The sequence below is a fragment of the Nomascus leucogenys genome, chromosome 22a (assembly GCF_006542625.1).
Source record: "Nomascus leucogenys isolate Asia chromosome 22a, Asia_NLE_v1, whole genome shotgun sequence".
NCBI lineage: Eukaryota > Metazoa > Chordata > Mammalia > Primates > Hylobatidae > Nomascus > Nomascus leucogenys.
Window position 1 is genome coordinate 114,790,030 of NC_044402.1, and position 16,981 is coordinate 114,807,010.

Here is a 16,981-nt window from a genome sequence, read left to right on the forward strand (position 1 = left end):
AAGTTCTAGGGTACATGTGCACAACGTGCAAGTTTGTTACATAGGTATACATGTGCCATGTTGGTTTGCTGCACCCATTAACTCATCATTTACATTAGGTATTTGTCCTAATGCTATCCCTCCCCTTGCCCCCCAACCCACAACAGGCTCCAGTGTGTGATGTTTCCCTGTGTCCAAGTGTTCTCATTGTTCAATTCCCACCTATGAGTGAGAACATGCAGCGTTTGGTTTTCTGTCCTTGTGATAGTTTCCTCAGAATGATGGTTTCCAGTCCATGTCCCTGCAAAGGACATGAACTCATCCTTTTTTATGGCTGCATAGTATTACATGGTATATATGTGCCACATTTTCTTAACCTAGTGTATGGTTGATGGACATTTGGGTTGGTTCCAAGTCTTTGCTATTGTGAATAGTGCCACAATAAACATACGTGTGCATGTGTCTTTATAGTAGCATGATTTATAATCCTTTGGGTATATACTCAGTAATGGGATGGCTGGGTCAAATGGTATTTCTAGTTCTAGATCCTTGAGGAATCACCACACTGTCTTCCACAATGGTTGAACTAGTTTACAGTCCCACCAACAGTGTAAAAGTGTTCCTATTTCTCCACATCCTCTCCAGCACCTGTTGTTTCCTGACTTTTTAATGATTGCCATTCTAACTGGTGTGAGATGGTATCTCACTGTGGTTTTGATTTGCGTTTCTCTGATGGCCATTGATGATGAGCACTTTTTCATGTGTCTGTTGGCTGCATAAATGTCTTCTTTTGAGAAGTGTCTGTTCATATCCTTTGCCCACTTTTTGATGGGGTTGTTGGTTTTTTCTTGTAAATTTGTTTAAGTTCTTTGTTGATTCTGGATATTAGCCCTTTGTCAGATGGGTAGATTGCAAAAATTTTCTCCCATTCTGTAGGTTGCCTGTTCACTCTAATGGTAGTTTCTTTTGCTGTGCAGAAGCTCTTTAGTTTAATTAGATCCCATTTGTCTATTTTGGCTTTTGTTGCCATTGCTTTTGGTATTTTAGACATGAAGCCCTTGCCCATGCCTATGTCCTGAATGGTATTGCCTAGGTTTTCTTCTAGGGTTTTTATGGTTTTAGGTCTAACATTTAAGTCTTTAATCCATCTTGAATTAATTTTTGTATAAGGTGTAAGGAAGGGATCTAGTTTCAGCTTTCTACATATGGCTAGCCAGTTTTCCCAACACCATTTATTAAATAGGGAATCCTTTCCCCATTTCTTGTTTTTGTCAGGTTTGTCAAAGATCAGATTGTTGTAGATGTGTGGTGTTATTTCTGAGGCCTCTGTTCTGTTCCATTGGTCTATATATCTGTTTTATTACCAGTACCATGCTGTTTTGGTTACTGTACCCTTGTAGTATAGTTTGAAGTCAGGTAGCGTGATACTTCCAGCTTTGTTCTTTTTGCTTAGGATTGTTTTGGCAATGCAGACACTTTTTTGTTTCCATATGAAATTTAAAACAGTTTTTTCCAATTCTGGGAAGAAAGTCATTGGTAGCTTGATGGGGATTGCACTGAATCTGTAAGTTACCTATGCATGAGCACGGAATGTTCTTCCATTTGTTTGTGTCCCCCTTTATTTCATTGAGCAGTAGTTTGTAGTTCTCCTTGAAGAGGCCCTTCACATCCCTTGTAAGTTGGATTCCTAGGTATTTTATTCTCTTTGTAGCAATTGAGAATGGGAGTTCTCTCATGATTTGGCTCTCTGTTTGTCTGTTATTGGTGTATAGGAATGCTTGTGATTTTTGCACATTGATTTTATATCCTGAGGCTTTGCTGAAGTTGCTTATCAGCTTAAGGAGATTTTGGGCTGAGACAGTGAGCTTTCTATTATACAATCATGTCATCTGCAAACAGGGACAATTTGACTTCCTCTTTTCCTAATTGAATACCCTTTATTTCTTTCTCTTGCCTGATTGCCCTGGCCAGAACTTCCAACACTGTGTTGAATAGCAGTGGTGAGAGAGGGCATCCCTATCTTGTGCCAGTTTTCAAAGGGAATGCTTCCAGTTTTTGCCCATTCAGTATGATATTGGCTGTGAGTGTGTCATAAATAGCTCTTACTATTTTGAGATACGTTCCAGCAATACCTAGTTTATTGAGAGTTTTTAGCATGAAGGGCTATTGAATTTTGTCAAAGGCCTTTTTCTGCATCTATTGAGATAATCATGTGGTTTTTGTCATTGGTTCTGTTTATGTCATGGATTACATTCAATGATTTGCATATGTTGAACCAGCCTTGCATCCCAGGGATAAAGCTGACTTGATCATCTTCGATAAGCTTTTTGGTGTGCTGCTGGATTCGGTTTGCCAGTATTTTATTGAGGATTTTCACATCGATGTTCATCAGGGATGTTGGTCTAAAATTCTCTTTTTTGTTGTGTCTCTGCCAGGCTTTGGTATCAGAATGATGCTGGCCTCATAAAATGAGTTAGGGAAGATTCCCTCTTTTTCTATTGATTGGAATAGTTTCAGAAGGAATGGTACCAGCTCCTCTTTGTACCTGTAGTGGAATTCAGCTGTGAATCCATCTGGTCCTAAACTTTTTTTGGTTGGTAGGCTATTAATTATTGCCTCAATTTCATAGCTTGTGATTGGTGTATTCAGAGATTCAACTTCTTCCTGGTTTAGTGTTGGGAGAGTGTATATGTCCAGGAATTTATACATTTCTTCTAGGTTTTCTAGTTTATTTGTGTAGAGTTATTTATAGTATTGTCTGATGGTAGTTTGTATTTCTGTGGGATCAGTGGTGATATCCCCTTTACCATTTTTTATTGTGTCTTTTTGATTTTTCTCTCTTTTCTTATCAATTTTGTTGATCTTTTCAAAAAACCAGCTCCTAGATTCATTAATTTTTTGAAGGGTTTTTTGTGTCTGTATCTCCTTCAGATCTGCTCTGATCTTAGTTATTTCTTGCCTTCTGCTAGCTTTTGAATTTGTTTGGCCTTGCTTCTCTAGTTCTCTTAGTTGTGATGTTAGGGTGTCAATTTTAGATCTTTCCTGCTTTTTTTTGTGGGCATTTAGTGCTATAAATTTCCGTCTACACACTGCTTTGAATGTGTCCCAGAGATTCTGGTACATTGTGTCTTTGTCTTCATTGGTTTCAAAGAACATCTTTATTTTTGCCTTCATTTCATTATTTACCCAGGAGTCACTCAGGAGCAGGTTGTTCAGTTTCCATGTAGTTGTGCCGTTTTGAGTGAGTTTCTTAATCCTGAGTTCTAATTTGATTGCACTGTGCTCTGAGAGAGAGTTTGTTGTGATTTCTGTTCTTTTACATTTGCTGAGGAGTGCTTTACTTCCAACTATGTGGTCAATTTTGGAATAAGTGGGATGTGGTGCTGAGAAGAATGTATATTCTGTTGATTTGGGGTAGAGAGTTCTGTAGATGTCTACTAGGTCCACTTGGTGCAAAGCTGAGTTCAAGTCCGGGATATCCTTGTTAATCTTCTGTCCCGTTGATCTGTCTAATATTGACAGTGGAGTGTTAAGGTCTACCATTATTATTGTGTGGGAGTCTAAGTCTCTTTGTAGGTCTCTAAGGACTTGTTTTATGAATCTGGGTGCTCCTGTATTGGGTGCATATATATTTAGGATAGTCAGCTCTTCTTGTTGAATTGATCCCTTTACCATTATGTAATGGCCTTCTTTGTCTCTTTTGATCTTTGTTGGCTTAAAGTCTGTTTTATCAGAGACTAGAATTGCAACCCCTGCTTTTCTTTTGCTTTCCATTTGCTTGGTAGATCTTCCTCCATCCCTTTATTTTGAGCCAATGTGTGTCTCTGCACATGAGATGGGACTCCTGAATACAGCACTCTGATGGGTCTTGGGTCTTTATCCAATTTGCCAGTCTGTGTCTTTTAATTGGGGCATTTAGCCCATTTACATTTAAGGTTAATATTGTTATGTGTGAATTTGATCCTGTCATTATGATGTTAGCTGGTTATTTTGCCCATTAATTGATGCAGTTTCTTCCTAGCATTGGTGGTCTTTACAATTTGGCATGTTTTTGCTGTGGCTAGTTCTGGTTGTTCCTTTTCATATTTAGTGCTTCCTTCAGGAGCTCTTTTAAGGCAGGCCTGGTGGTGACAAAATCTCTCAACATTTGCTTCTTTGTAAAGGATTTTATTTCTACTTCACTTATGAAGTTTAGTTTGACTGGATATGAAATTCTGGGTTGAAAATTCTTTTAAGAATGTTGAATATTGTCCCCCACTCTCTTCTGGCTTCTAGAGTTTCTGCTGAGAGATCTGCTGTTAGTCTGATAGTTACCCTTTGTGGGTAACCTGACCTTTGTCTCTGGTTGCCCTTAACATTTTTTCCTTCATTTGAGCCTTGGTGAATCTGACAATTATGTGTCTTGGGGTTGCTCTTCTTGAGGAGTATCTTAGTGGTGTTCTCTGTATTTCCTGAATTTGAATGTTGGCCTGCCTTACTAGGTTGGGGAAGTTCTCCTGGATAATATCCTACAGAGTGTTTTCCAACTTGGTTCCATTCTCCCCGTCACTTTCAGGTACACTAATCAAACATAGATTTGTTTTTTTCACATAGCCCCATATTTCTTGGAGGCTTTGTTCATTTCTTTTTATTCTGTTTTCTCTAAACTTCTCGCTTTATTTCATTAATTTGATCTTCAATCACTGATACCCTTTCTTCCACTTGATCGAATCGGCTACTGAAGCTTGTGCATGCGTCTTGTAGTTCTCGTGCCATGGTTGTCAGCTCCATCAGGTCATTTAGTGTCTTCTCTACATTGTTTATTCTAGTTAGCCATTTGTCTAATCTTTTTTCAAGGTTTTTAGCTTCCTTGTGATGGGTTCAAACATCCTCCTTTGGCTCCCTTAGCTTGTTATTACTGACCTTCTGAAGCCTACTTCTGACAACTCGTCAAAGTTATCCTCTGTCCAGCTTTGTTCTGTTGCTGGCGAGGAGCTGCGATACTTTGGAGGAGAAGAGATGCTCCCGTTTTTAGAATTTTCATCTTTTCGCCTCTGGTTTCTCCCCATCTTTGTGGTTTTATCTACATTTGGTCTTTGATGTTAGTGACCTACAGATGGGGTTTTGGTGTGGATGTCCTTTTTCTTGATGTTGATGCTATTCCTTTCTGTTTGTTAGTTTTCCTTCTAACAGTCAGGTCCCTCAGCTGCAGGTCTGTTGGAGTTTGCTGGTGGTCCACTCCAGACCCTGTTTGCCTGGGTATCACCAGCGGAGGCTGCAGAAGAGCAATATTGCAGAACAGCAAATATTGCTGCCTGATCCTTCTTCTGGAAGCTTCGTCCCAGAGAGGCACCCACCTGTATGAGGTGTCAATCAGCCCCTACTGGGAGATGTCTCCCAGTTAGGCTACACAGGGGTCAGGGACCCCCTTGTGGAAGCAGTTTGTCCGTTCTCAGAGCTCAAACGCCATGCTGGAAGAACCACTGCTCTCTTCAGAGCTGTCGGACAGGGACGTTTAAGTGTGCAGAAGTTTCTGTTGCCTTTTGTTCAGCTATGCCCTGCCCCCAGAGGTAGAGTCAACAGAGGCAGCAGACCTTGCTGGGCTGTGGTGGGGTCCACCCAGTTCTAGCTTCCCTGGCTGCTTTGTTTACCTACTCAAGCCTCAGCAATGGCGGATGCCCCTCCCCCTGCCAGGCTGCTGCCTTGCAGGTCACAGGTCAATCTCAGACTGCTGCGCTAGCAGTGAGCAAGGTTCTGTGGGCATGGGACACGCCAAGCCAGGCGCAGGATATAATCCCCTGGTGTGCTGTTTGCTAAGACAGTGGGAAAAGTGCAGTATTTAGGTGGGAGTGCCCTGTTTTTCCAGTTACAGTCTGTCATGGCTTACCTTGGCTAGGAGAGGGAAATCTCCCAACCCCTGGCACTTCCTGGGTGAGGTGACGCCCCCCCCCGCTTTGGCTTGCCCTTCATGGGTTGTACCCACTGTCCAATCAGTCCCAATGAGATGAACCAGGTACCTCATTTGGAAACGCAGAAATCACCCATCTTCTGCATTGATCACGCTGGGAGCTGCAGACCATAGCTGTTCCTATTCAGCCATCTTGGAACCGGACCCCATCCTCTCTCAAGGTATGAAAGATTATTGACCTTATTTTGTCTAGGTGGAGGAACTGTATCATACAATGGTATATTTGAGCTACTGTGGGACTGATATAGTCCTTCTATAAAGAGACTATCTAAATGCCTTATGAATCTTGATATTTTCTTAAGAAGCACTATCTTTGAGAAAAAAACTTATTTTCTGGTAAATAAAATGAGGAAATATGAGGGGCAAAGTTGAGAGCCTTCAACTTTCAATTACTCCCTTTAAAGCTCACATTTGATTTTGGATTATGCTATGGCAAATGCACACAAATCCCACTTTTCAAATGGAATAATTTATTTTCTTAATGTTTGTGTTTCAACCTAAAAGAATTGTTTTTATACCTACATTTGAAACTTCAGAAAACGAGATTCACAGAATAGTGAAAAACTACCTTTTAACCTAAATGTGGAACTGTGATTACAGACATTACCGCAAGCAAGTGATTCAAACGCCACTTTTCCTGTGTCATCTTTTAAATACCACTGCAGATTTTTAATTTTGAACATGTGCTTGACTTCTGCTTCTAAGTTAGAGGAACAGTAATTGGATGTACCCTCGTGCCTGAAACAATAACAAACAACAACAAATGCAAACAGAATAAATGAAACAAGCTTTTTTTTTTTTAATTTTTTTTGAGTCTCGCTCTGTCTTCAGGTTGGAGTGCAGTGGCGTGATCTCAGCTCACTGCAACCTCCGCCTCCTGGGTTAAAACGATTCTCCTGCCTCAGCCTCCCAAGTAGGTGGGACTACAGGCATGCACCACAATGCCCAGCTAATTTTTGTATTTTTAGGAAAGACTGGGTTTCACCATGTTCGCAAGGATGGTCTTGATCTCCTGACCTCGTGATCCGCCCTCCTCAACCTCCTGAGAAACAAGCATTTTTTTTAAATTGCAAAACACTAGGCAATAAAGTATAAGGAACCCAGAGGGATGAAAAACAGAGCCCTACATTTGCATCACCTTCCTGCTTTCAGAGAATTTCTAAGCCACAACTCAAGAAAGCAGAGCCCACATGGAAATTGGTGAACTCTGTAAGGTAAGGAAATGAAAATGAGAGCACAGGGATAGCAAGGCTTTTGGAATTCACAGAATAGAGCTCTGGAGAGGAGAGAGATACACAAAGAACCCCAAATATTTGCATAAGGTACTCCTCAAATATTCATCAGAGTACTGATCAGGACATGCATGTGAGGAAACTGATTGACATTTGTAGTACCATCCATCAACAGCACAACACATATTCATTTCAAGTATACATGAAATATTGATCAAGATATATACTAAGCCATAAAATAAGTCTTAGTGAATTTTAAAAGATTCAACTCACACAATGTATTTCTCTAACTAAAACAGGATAGACTTAAAATTCAGTCAGTTCCCAAATATTTGAAAATCAAAAAAACCCATGGATCAAAGAAGAAATAAAAAAGTCTTTTGAACTGAATGACAATGAAAATACAAACATAGCAAAAACTAAGGCATGACGCTAAAGCAGTTCTTAGGAATTTACAGCACTATATGCTGACGTTACTAAAGAAAAGATGTCTCAAATTGATGACACCAACGGTCACTTTAAGACACCAGAAGACATGAAAATTAACTCAACATAGCAGAAAGGAAAGTATAAATACCAGGACAGAAATCATGATCGAATAGAGATGATGTCGGTAATGCAATCTTGGTTTAATATTTGAAATCAGACAATGTAATTCACCATGCAAACTAAAAAACATGCAGAAAAAAATAAAGAAGACATAAATAGAGAGTTATACTTGTTCATCAACAGAAGACTCAAAATGATTAAGATGTCAATTCTCCCCAAACTTATCTATAGATTAAATACAATGCCAGTTCAAATCCTAGCAGGTCTTAAATGAAGAAATTTTCAAGCTTATTTTAAAACACATATGGAAATAAAAAAACAGAATCACTAAAACAACTTTGAAAAAGAACAGATTTGGAGTAGTAACACTATCTGCTCTCAAGGTTTATTATGATCAAGACTATTGGATTGGCATAAAGAAATAACTTGGTCAAAGAAACAGAGTAGAGATTACAGAAATAGATCCACATATGGGCAACTGTTGTTGGTTTTTTTTAAGTTTATCATCTTTCTGAAAAATCTTCATCGAAAACTGTTTGGTTTAGCTCTCAGTAACCTGCTCCTGAGCTGTGAGGAAGCTTGCCTTCTTTTGAGCTACCTGATCTTTCTTCTGCGCAAGGGACATTTTGGGATGGTTCTATCTCTTTTAACTTATTTCCTGGGAGTCTTCTCATAGACTGGATTCTCTCATATAGCAGCATGAGCTTTCTTATACATCTCCTCCATGTCTGGAGTTATGCTGTTCTTTATATATTGAGAGGATTGTTTCTTGTAAGCATCTTCATCTTCCTCTACTTAGTAGCACATGTAATCTGCGACATTCTGGCCGATAATGTGCTTCTGGTGTACTTCTGCATTAAATTCCTTGCTTTCAGAATCATAACCAGGGAATCGTTGGGTACTGTGAGGGATAGACAAACCTCCATTCATAGCTCCCTCAGGGAGCCAAAGACTTTACTGCCAGTAGTAGTTCTGGCAAGGCCTTCATCTCCAGTCACCTCCACTTGGCCTTCATAGATCTTGTCCATATCAAACCTATTGAGAAGCCTGTGGTCCAGCAGCAGGCCAGTACAATACGCTGCAGCATAATTTGTCAAGCCAACCTTCACGCCATATTTTGGCAGTTCGTGTGCATATGCTATGCAGACTATCATATCCCCTTCTATACAGGCATAAGCAATATGACAAATGATATCTGTTACACTATCATCCTGTATTTGGGTGTTTTCTATTTATTTTTATCCTGTATCACCAAGCGTTTCTGAGCATAGTAATCAGTTTTACCGTCTCGTTGTCTTCTAAATTTCACTTGGTGTCTCTTAAAGTAGGCCTTCTTCTTAACAACTTTAACAAACCACATCCTGCAGAGCAAATGCCCGCATCTGCGGCTTGGCAGAGACTTCTAGGCCCAGCGGTGCTAGGTGGGGAAAAGAGGGAGCAACTGATTTCTGATGAAGTTGATGACAGGAATGGGAACTCTCATACACTCCTGGTGGGGATGTAAAATAGCATGACTCCTACCTGTTTGGAAAATAATTTGACAGTTTTTTAGAAAGTTTAATATATACCTACCTACCATATGACTCAGCCATTATACTCCTAAGAGAAACAAAAACGTATGTCCATACAAAGACTTGTATTCAAATATTCATAGAACCTTTATATTCAATAGTCAAAAACTAGAAATAACTCAAATGACCATCATCCAAATTGTAGTATGTCCATACAATAAAATGTAATAAACTACTGATAAACACAGTGTGGATGAATCTAGAAATAATGATACTGAGTTTTAAAAGCTAGTCAAAAAACAGTACATATGGTGTGATCCCATTTATATAGAACTCAAAAAAATGCAAAGTAATCTATATAACTGAAAGCACATCAGTGGCTTCCTGTAGAGAGGATTGCAGTGGGTTCTAATCTCTCATTACAAAGGAGAACAAAGGAACTTTCAGAGGTGATGGATATGTTTACTATCTTGATTGTGATAAAGGCTCCAGAAGTGTACACATGTGTTAAAACATTGAATTGTACACTTTATATGTGTACATTTTATTGCAGATCAATTATACTTTAACGCTGTTAAAATATGAATAAAGCATGTTTTAAAACATGTAGAAATACAAAATATCATAAATTAAATATAAATTATAAATGATGTAGATTGAATCAATTATAATAAAATTGCTGGAAAAAGTGTTATCAGATAAAAAAGAAAATAGTACTCTACTATGGTCACAATAAATCTAATGAGGAGAAATATTTAATAACACTGATAAACACTAGTGGATTTTGTTCCTGGTTCAAATCTGTCAATTCAGTATTTCCTAAGATTAGTGTTAATTTATTGTATAAAACATTTGTGTTTAGTCAGTTGATAGACTGATTATTTCTTCTAAATACAGAGGAAGCTTTATCTGGGAATTTCATTATTTCCTAGTGATTCTTACTACCTATTCTAACAGGACACAATTTTGCAGATATATTCTTCTTGATTTTTGACTAAGAATTTAAAGAAATACCGTTTTTTAATTTTTAATTAATTTTTTCTACAATCTTAGAATGAAAATTTTAGAGCAGAAAAGACCACAGAAACCTTGTAATTTATCTCCTCAATACATAAAAGCCAGATGTGAGCTCAATTTAAATGGCTAACTTAGGATAGGAGGAGTAATTGGCAACAAGTGCTGGAACCAGATTTCAAGTCTCATAATATCCAGTCCAAAACTATGAGACACTATGTAGGTTTCTTCAGCTTGACATATTATGTATGATAGCATAATGGATTTTCTAAATAGGTGGAAGAAGCCTTTACCTTCGACTGACAGATTTGCTGAGAAAAGACAAAAAGGATCACAGCAGGTTCAGATGAAAAATTGACAGGAGCCTCCACCTAACTCCGATACTGACTCAGCGTGAGATATATAGATGACAGCAACCAAGACTCTAAAAAATTATATATGTAAGAAAAGATGCAGCCTAGCAAACACATAAAAGTATATAACAGTGATAATTATTGTTATTAATAATTGCAGGGCCCACCAGTCTTCTGTCAGTAAATTGATTGTACACAGGTTTACTGCCTGGGTAATTTGTTTATCTTGCCTGCATCAGTTATTTTGTTGAATTATTATCATAATAACATGTGTGAACCAGTCTTCTTAAAAGTGTAAAGACTTTGGTCTCTTCTTGTTGATTTATAGTTTAGTCATGACAGCAGCAACAACCACCACAAAAATAATAGCAAATACTTATAGGGTGTTAAATATGTGCCAGCCCCATATTAGCACTATATAACACTTCACGTATTCGCACTCCTTTAAATACTTTAGGTATTTCTAAATACATTACATATCTTAACTCCTTTAATTGCCACAAGGTCTATAAGTTTGATGCTATTTTTACCCCTAATTTACAGATGTGGAAACAGAAAGATCCATTAAGTTATGGAGCAAGAAACACTCTGGAGATAATACTCTAAACCACTGTTTTAAAGTGTAGAATTAGCTTTACAAAAAATAAAAAATAAAAAGCCTGCCACTTTAGCCAAAATTTAGAAGAAAGATTGTACTCCAAACTAATGCTTTCTGCTGATATTGGCAGAATTTTTGCTGCTCTAATAGTTTCTGTTTAATGAGCAAATTGCTTTAAGTACACATATAACATTGTGGCATCAAGGATAAAGATATTCAGCCAATTCCTTTCTCATCTGTGATAGTTCCAGTTCTGCTCATTTGTACAATAGCACTTTGAATTTAATCTTTAGAAAAACACAAGAAATTAATATTATAAACTTCTTTACCAATGAATAAAGGGGGCAATAAAATCAGTAATTTATTAAATAAAACACAATGGAAGCATTCATTAAGATGTCATGAAAATGCTAATTAATAATCAAAACTTATCCTATTGATTTGAGAGCTTTTCAGTTAGACTTTCACAGAACATCTAGAAATAAGCACTGTACATTCTTAGGTAGAGATTTCATGACTAGGTCATATCCTTACATAGCACCCCTCTTTTGGGGTGTAAGGAAATACCCTGCAGTGAATATCCTCTGAAAGAGACTGCATTATGAGAAAAAACACAAAGATTATCTTCTAGGTCACTAACAAGGGCTGATTATTTTATGTCATGTCATATTGCTCTTCTTTTTTCCTTTTTGTCTTGATAAATTGCATCAGTTCTCCAAAACCCAGCTTATCTCATCCATTTAATCTCCTTTAGTTTGATTTGTTTCTTCCTTAACTTTCAAGAACACTGAGGTCTATACATAGCATCTAGCACTAAGTTATATAGTATTTCTCCTTTTGGTTATTGGTTCTAACTACTCGGTTGAGCATTAAATATTATAATATACACCCTGCTGGTGGTGCATCTGTCTCATGTTTCTCTAGCTCCACAGCACCTATTGAAGAACCACAGGTAGAAGACTCTCAGGGCCGGGCGCAGTGGCTCACGCTTGTAATCCCAGCACTTTGGGAGGCCAAGGCGGGCGGATCACGAGGTCAGGAGATCGAGACCACGGTGAAACCCCGTCTCTACTAAAAATACAAAAAAAAAATTAGCCGGGCATGGTGGTGGGCGCCTGTAGTCCCAGCTACTCGGAGAGGCTGAGGCAGGAGAATGGCGTGAACTCGGGAGGCGGAGCTTGCAGTGAGCCAAGATCAAACCACTGCACTCCAGCCTGGGCGACAGAGCGAGACTCCGTCTCAGAAAAAAAAAAAAAAAAAAAAAAAAAAAAGACTCAGGAGCACTCTGCTCCTTTTGTCCACTGAAAAGAAAAAGTGTATATTCATTTGGAGGTCTTTGCATAGTACTCTGTTGAGATCTATAGATGCAGAAAGTTAAGAGTCCAGCTAAATATTATGTAAATTGAAAATGATTGATGCCTTCATTGGGTAAGAAAGTCTTTTAGTTTTTCCAATCTAGTCAAACTTCATTACCAAATTATCTTTTATCCAATAAACTCATTTTTAAGGTTGAATAATATTCTACTGTGTGTGTGTGTGTGCATGTGTATTTGTGTGTAACCACATTTTCTTTATCCATTCATCCACTGATGGACACTTAGGCTGATTTCATGTCTTGGCTATGATGAGTAGTACTGCAATCAACAGATGTACAAATGTCTCTTTAATATACTGATTTTCTTTCTTTGGATATATCCCCAAAAGTGAGATTGTTGGCTCTATTATAGATCTATTTTTAATTTTTTGAGGAACCTCCGTACTGTTTTCCATAATGGCTGTACCAATTTACTCTCCCACCAACTGTGTACAAAGGTTCTCTTTCCTCATATTCTTGCCGATATGTATCTCTTATCTTTTTGATAATAGACAACTTAACAAGTGGGAGATGATATCTCATTGTAGTTTTCAATAGCATGTCCCTGATGATTAGTGATGACAGCACCTTTTCATATACCTGTTGGCCATTTGTATGCCTTCCTTGGAAAAGTATCTACTCAGGTCTGTTGCTCATTGTTTAATCAGATTATTTGAGGTTTTGTTTTTTTTTCAACCATTGAGTTGTAACAGTTTCTTACATATTTTGAATATTAAGCCCTTATCAGATGTATGACTTGCAAACATTTTTTACCAATCCATAAGTTTCTATTTCATTCTGTTCATTATTTCATTTGCTGTTCAGATGAAAAACTACCAAAACCCACTAAACTACTAAACTCCTTAACTACTAAAACTGCTAGCCGGACGTGGTGGCTCACACCTATAATCCTAGCACTTTGGGAGGCCGATGTGGGCAAATCACGAGGAGTTCGAGACCAGCCTGACCAACGTTAATGAAACCCCATCTCTACTAAAAATACAAAAAATTAGCTGGGTGTGGTGGTGGGTGCTTGTAATTCCAGCTACTCAGGAGGCTGAGGCAGGAGAATCGCTTGAACTTGGGAGGCGGAGGTTGCAGTGAGCCAAGATCATACCACTACACTCCAGCCCTGGCGATAATGCAAGACTCCATCTCAAATAATAATAATAATAATAATAAATAAATAAATACTAATAATAAAAACTGCTAAAAAGCAGATGCTTTTAGTTTGATGCAACCCCACTTTCCTAGTTTTGCTTCTGATGCCTATGCTTTCAGTGTCATAGCCAAAATGTCATTGTCTAGACCAAAGTTAATAAGCTTTTTCGCTATGTTTTCTTCTAGTAGTTTTATGATTTTTGAAATATGTGTAGGTCTTATTCCATTCAGTTAACTTTTGTACATCACTTGACATTATGCAAAGTGAAGTAAGCCAGACACAGAAAGATAAATACTACATTATTTATTTCTATATGGAACCTAAAATATTTGAACTCAAGAAGCAGGGAGTAGAATGGTGGTCGCTGGGCTGTGGTGAAGGGATTAAGGGGGAGATGTTGGTCTGGGGATACAAAGTTTCCGTTATGCAAGATTAATAGTCTCTGGAGAGCTAATGTACAACAATGTGACTATAGTTAACAATACTGTGTTGTGAACTTGAAATTTGCTAAGCTCTTATTAAGTGTTCTCACCACACACACACAAAGAATCTTCAGGGATCCCAAAAAGTTTTTATGAATGCATATGTAATTTATTTCTCCAAAATCCATGTAAAACCCCAATAATACTATAAATGACTAAATAGTGTATAAAAAAATAACAGAGGCTGGGCATGGTGGCTCACACCTATAATCCCAGCACTTTGTGAGGCCAAGGTGGGCGTATGACTTGAAGCCAGGAGTTGGAGACCAGCCTGGCCAACCTACCAAAACCCTGTCTCTACTAAAAATACAAACATTAGCTGGGTGTGGTGGTGCACAACTATAATCCCATCTACTTGGGTGGCTGAAGCACAAGAATCACTTGAACCCAGGAGGCAGGGGTTCGAGTAAGCCAAGATCGCACCACTGCACTCCAGCCTGGGCGACAGAGTGAGACTCTGTCTCAAAAATACACAAACAAATGAATAAATAAAATAAAAAATAACAGTGATAACTTGTTCTGATATTCTCTGGCTGCATTAGAATCACTAAAAATGATTGACCTATGAAATTATTAATGCTACCCATAGTAGGCTAATGATGGATCACTTCCATGAATCTCATCTTCCTTGTCTCTTAATTTGAATTGTAACTGCCATGAAAGACTGTTTTCTAATTATTTTAAATTTACTGAATTAGCTATGAATTAAGACTGAAAAGATATCTTTAGAGATTAATAAAGTTCTTCAGGAAAGGTATTTTATTTACATATTTATTTTGGTATAAGATTCCGTACATCTTATAATTACACCATCAGAAACACAAACCTAACTTACCTTTCCTCCTTGCATATTTAGCAATGCAATAATCATGCGTGGCCTGTTACTTTCTGAACCATTTCCTATTGATTATATCCACTGAAATGTTGACATTGAATGATTGCTGAACTCTATCTGTACAAGCACTGAAAGTATTTGAGAGTAGAAATTACTCTTCAAATTTCATTTCTTTTTTCTTTTCTGTTATAAGAACTTATCAGTGATTTCCTTCTGTATCCCATTATAGAAATGGCATCATGAAATAAAATATAAGCCAACAGTTCGCAGATTTATTATTGTATTTGATATATTCACATTTTTAAAGAGTGGTGCTCTGTAGTTAAATGAATCCAGAGATTAAATCTCTTTAAAAGGAATCAATCCTCTAAGAGTGGAATTTTCTTGCCAATGCAGCTTGATCAGACCATAACTGGGTGTGGGCTTTGAGAAATTGCAACACTTTTCATCTGCTCATCTATTTGAGGCAGTATTTTTTTGAGTTTCAATATCTTAAAATACTGATTTTTCTATCTAATCATTACAATTGAATGCATTCACATTAGTTGATTTCTATGAAAGTATCAATATCAATAGAAAATTACATCTTGGAAATGGATTTGACTCATGTACTTGAAAAATCAGTGTGTGAGGAAATTTAAAAGTCCAGTTTTCATTAACCTTAGCACAAAGTATTTTATTGAAACAAATGCTTCACATATCTGTATTTTAGTATCTGTTACATATGTAGAATAGGTAATGACCAAGTCAGGTGATTTTGGGTATCCATCACCTTGAGTATTTATCATTTCTATGTGTTAGTAACATATCAAGTCCTCTCTCCTAGCTACTTGGAAATATACAACACATTTGTTGCTAACTATAATCACCCTACTGTGCTTTTGAATATTGGGGCTTATTTCTTCTATTTAACTGTATACCTGTGCCCACTAATCAACCTCGGTTTACCCCCCCAATCCCACCCTTCCCAGCCTCCGGCATCTATAATTCTATTCTCTGTCTCCATGAGATCAACTTTGTTAGCTCCCACGTATGAATGAAAACATATAGTATCTGCTGTGCTGTGTCTGGCTTATCTCACTTAATGTAACAACTTCCAGTTCCATCCATGTTACTGCAAATGCCCTAATTTTATTATTTTTATGGCCAAATAGTATTCCTTTGTGTAAATATACTGTATTTTTAAAAAATCCACATATATATTAATGGACAATTAGGCTGATTCCATATCTTTGCTATTTTGAATAGTGTCGCAAAGACATGCAAGTGCCGGTAGGTATCCCTTTGATACACATATTTCTTTTTCTTTGGATAAATACCCAGTAGTGGGATTGCTGAATCTTATGGTAGTATTATTTTTGATTTTTTGAGAAATCTCCATTCTGTCTTCTATAGTGGTTATACTAATTTTCATTCCCACCAACAGTGTATGAGTTCCCTTCTCCTCACATCTTCATCAGCATCTATTAAATTTTTTTGTCTTTTTAGTAAGAGCCATTTTAATTGGGGTAAAGTAATATCTCATTGTGGTTTTAATTTTCATTTCCCTGCTGGTAAGCAATACTGAGTATTTTGTCATTTACCACTTGATCATTTCTTTTTGAGAAATGTCTATTGTCCTTTGCCCACTTTATTTATTTATTTATTTATTTATTTGTTTGTTTGTTTATTTATTTGAGACATTGTCTCGCTCTGTCACCCAGGCTGGAGTGCAGTGGCGTGATCTCAGCTCACTGCAAGCTCAGCCTCCCTGGTTCTTGCCATTCTCCTGCCTCAGCCTCTTGAGTAGCTGAGACTACAGGCGCCTGCCATCACACCCGGCTAATATTTTGTATTTTTAGTAGAGACGGGGTTTCACCGTGTTAGCCAGGATGGTCTCGATCTCCTGACCTCGTGATCTGCCTGCTTTGGCCTCCCAAAGTGCTGAAATTACAGGCGTGAGCCACCGTGCCTGGCCCACTTTTT

General features: G+C 37.8%; 1 protein-coding gene and 1 pseudogene across 3 annotated transcripts in view; one reads left to right on the top strand and one right to left on the bottom strand.

Moving 5' to 3' along the window:
- SPAG16 (sperm associated antigen 16) overlaps nt 1–16,981 on the top strand; it is a 1,147,205-nt gene that overhangs the window by 1,007,373 nt on the left and 122,851 nt on the right. The gene's annotated exons all lie outside the window — the stretch shown is intronic.
- LOC115832347 lies at nt 8,249–9,067 on the bottom strand (annotated as a pseudogene).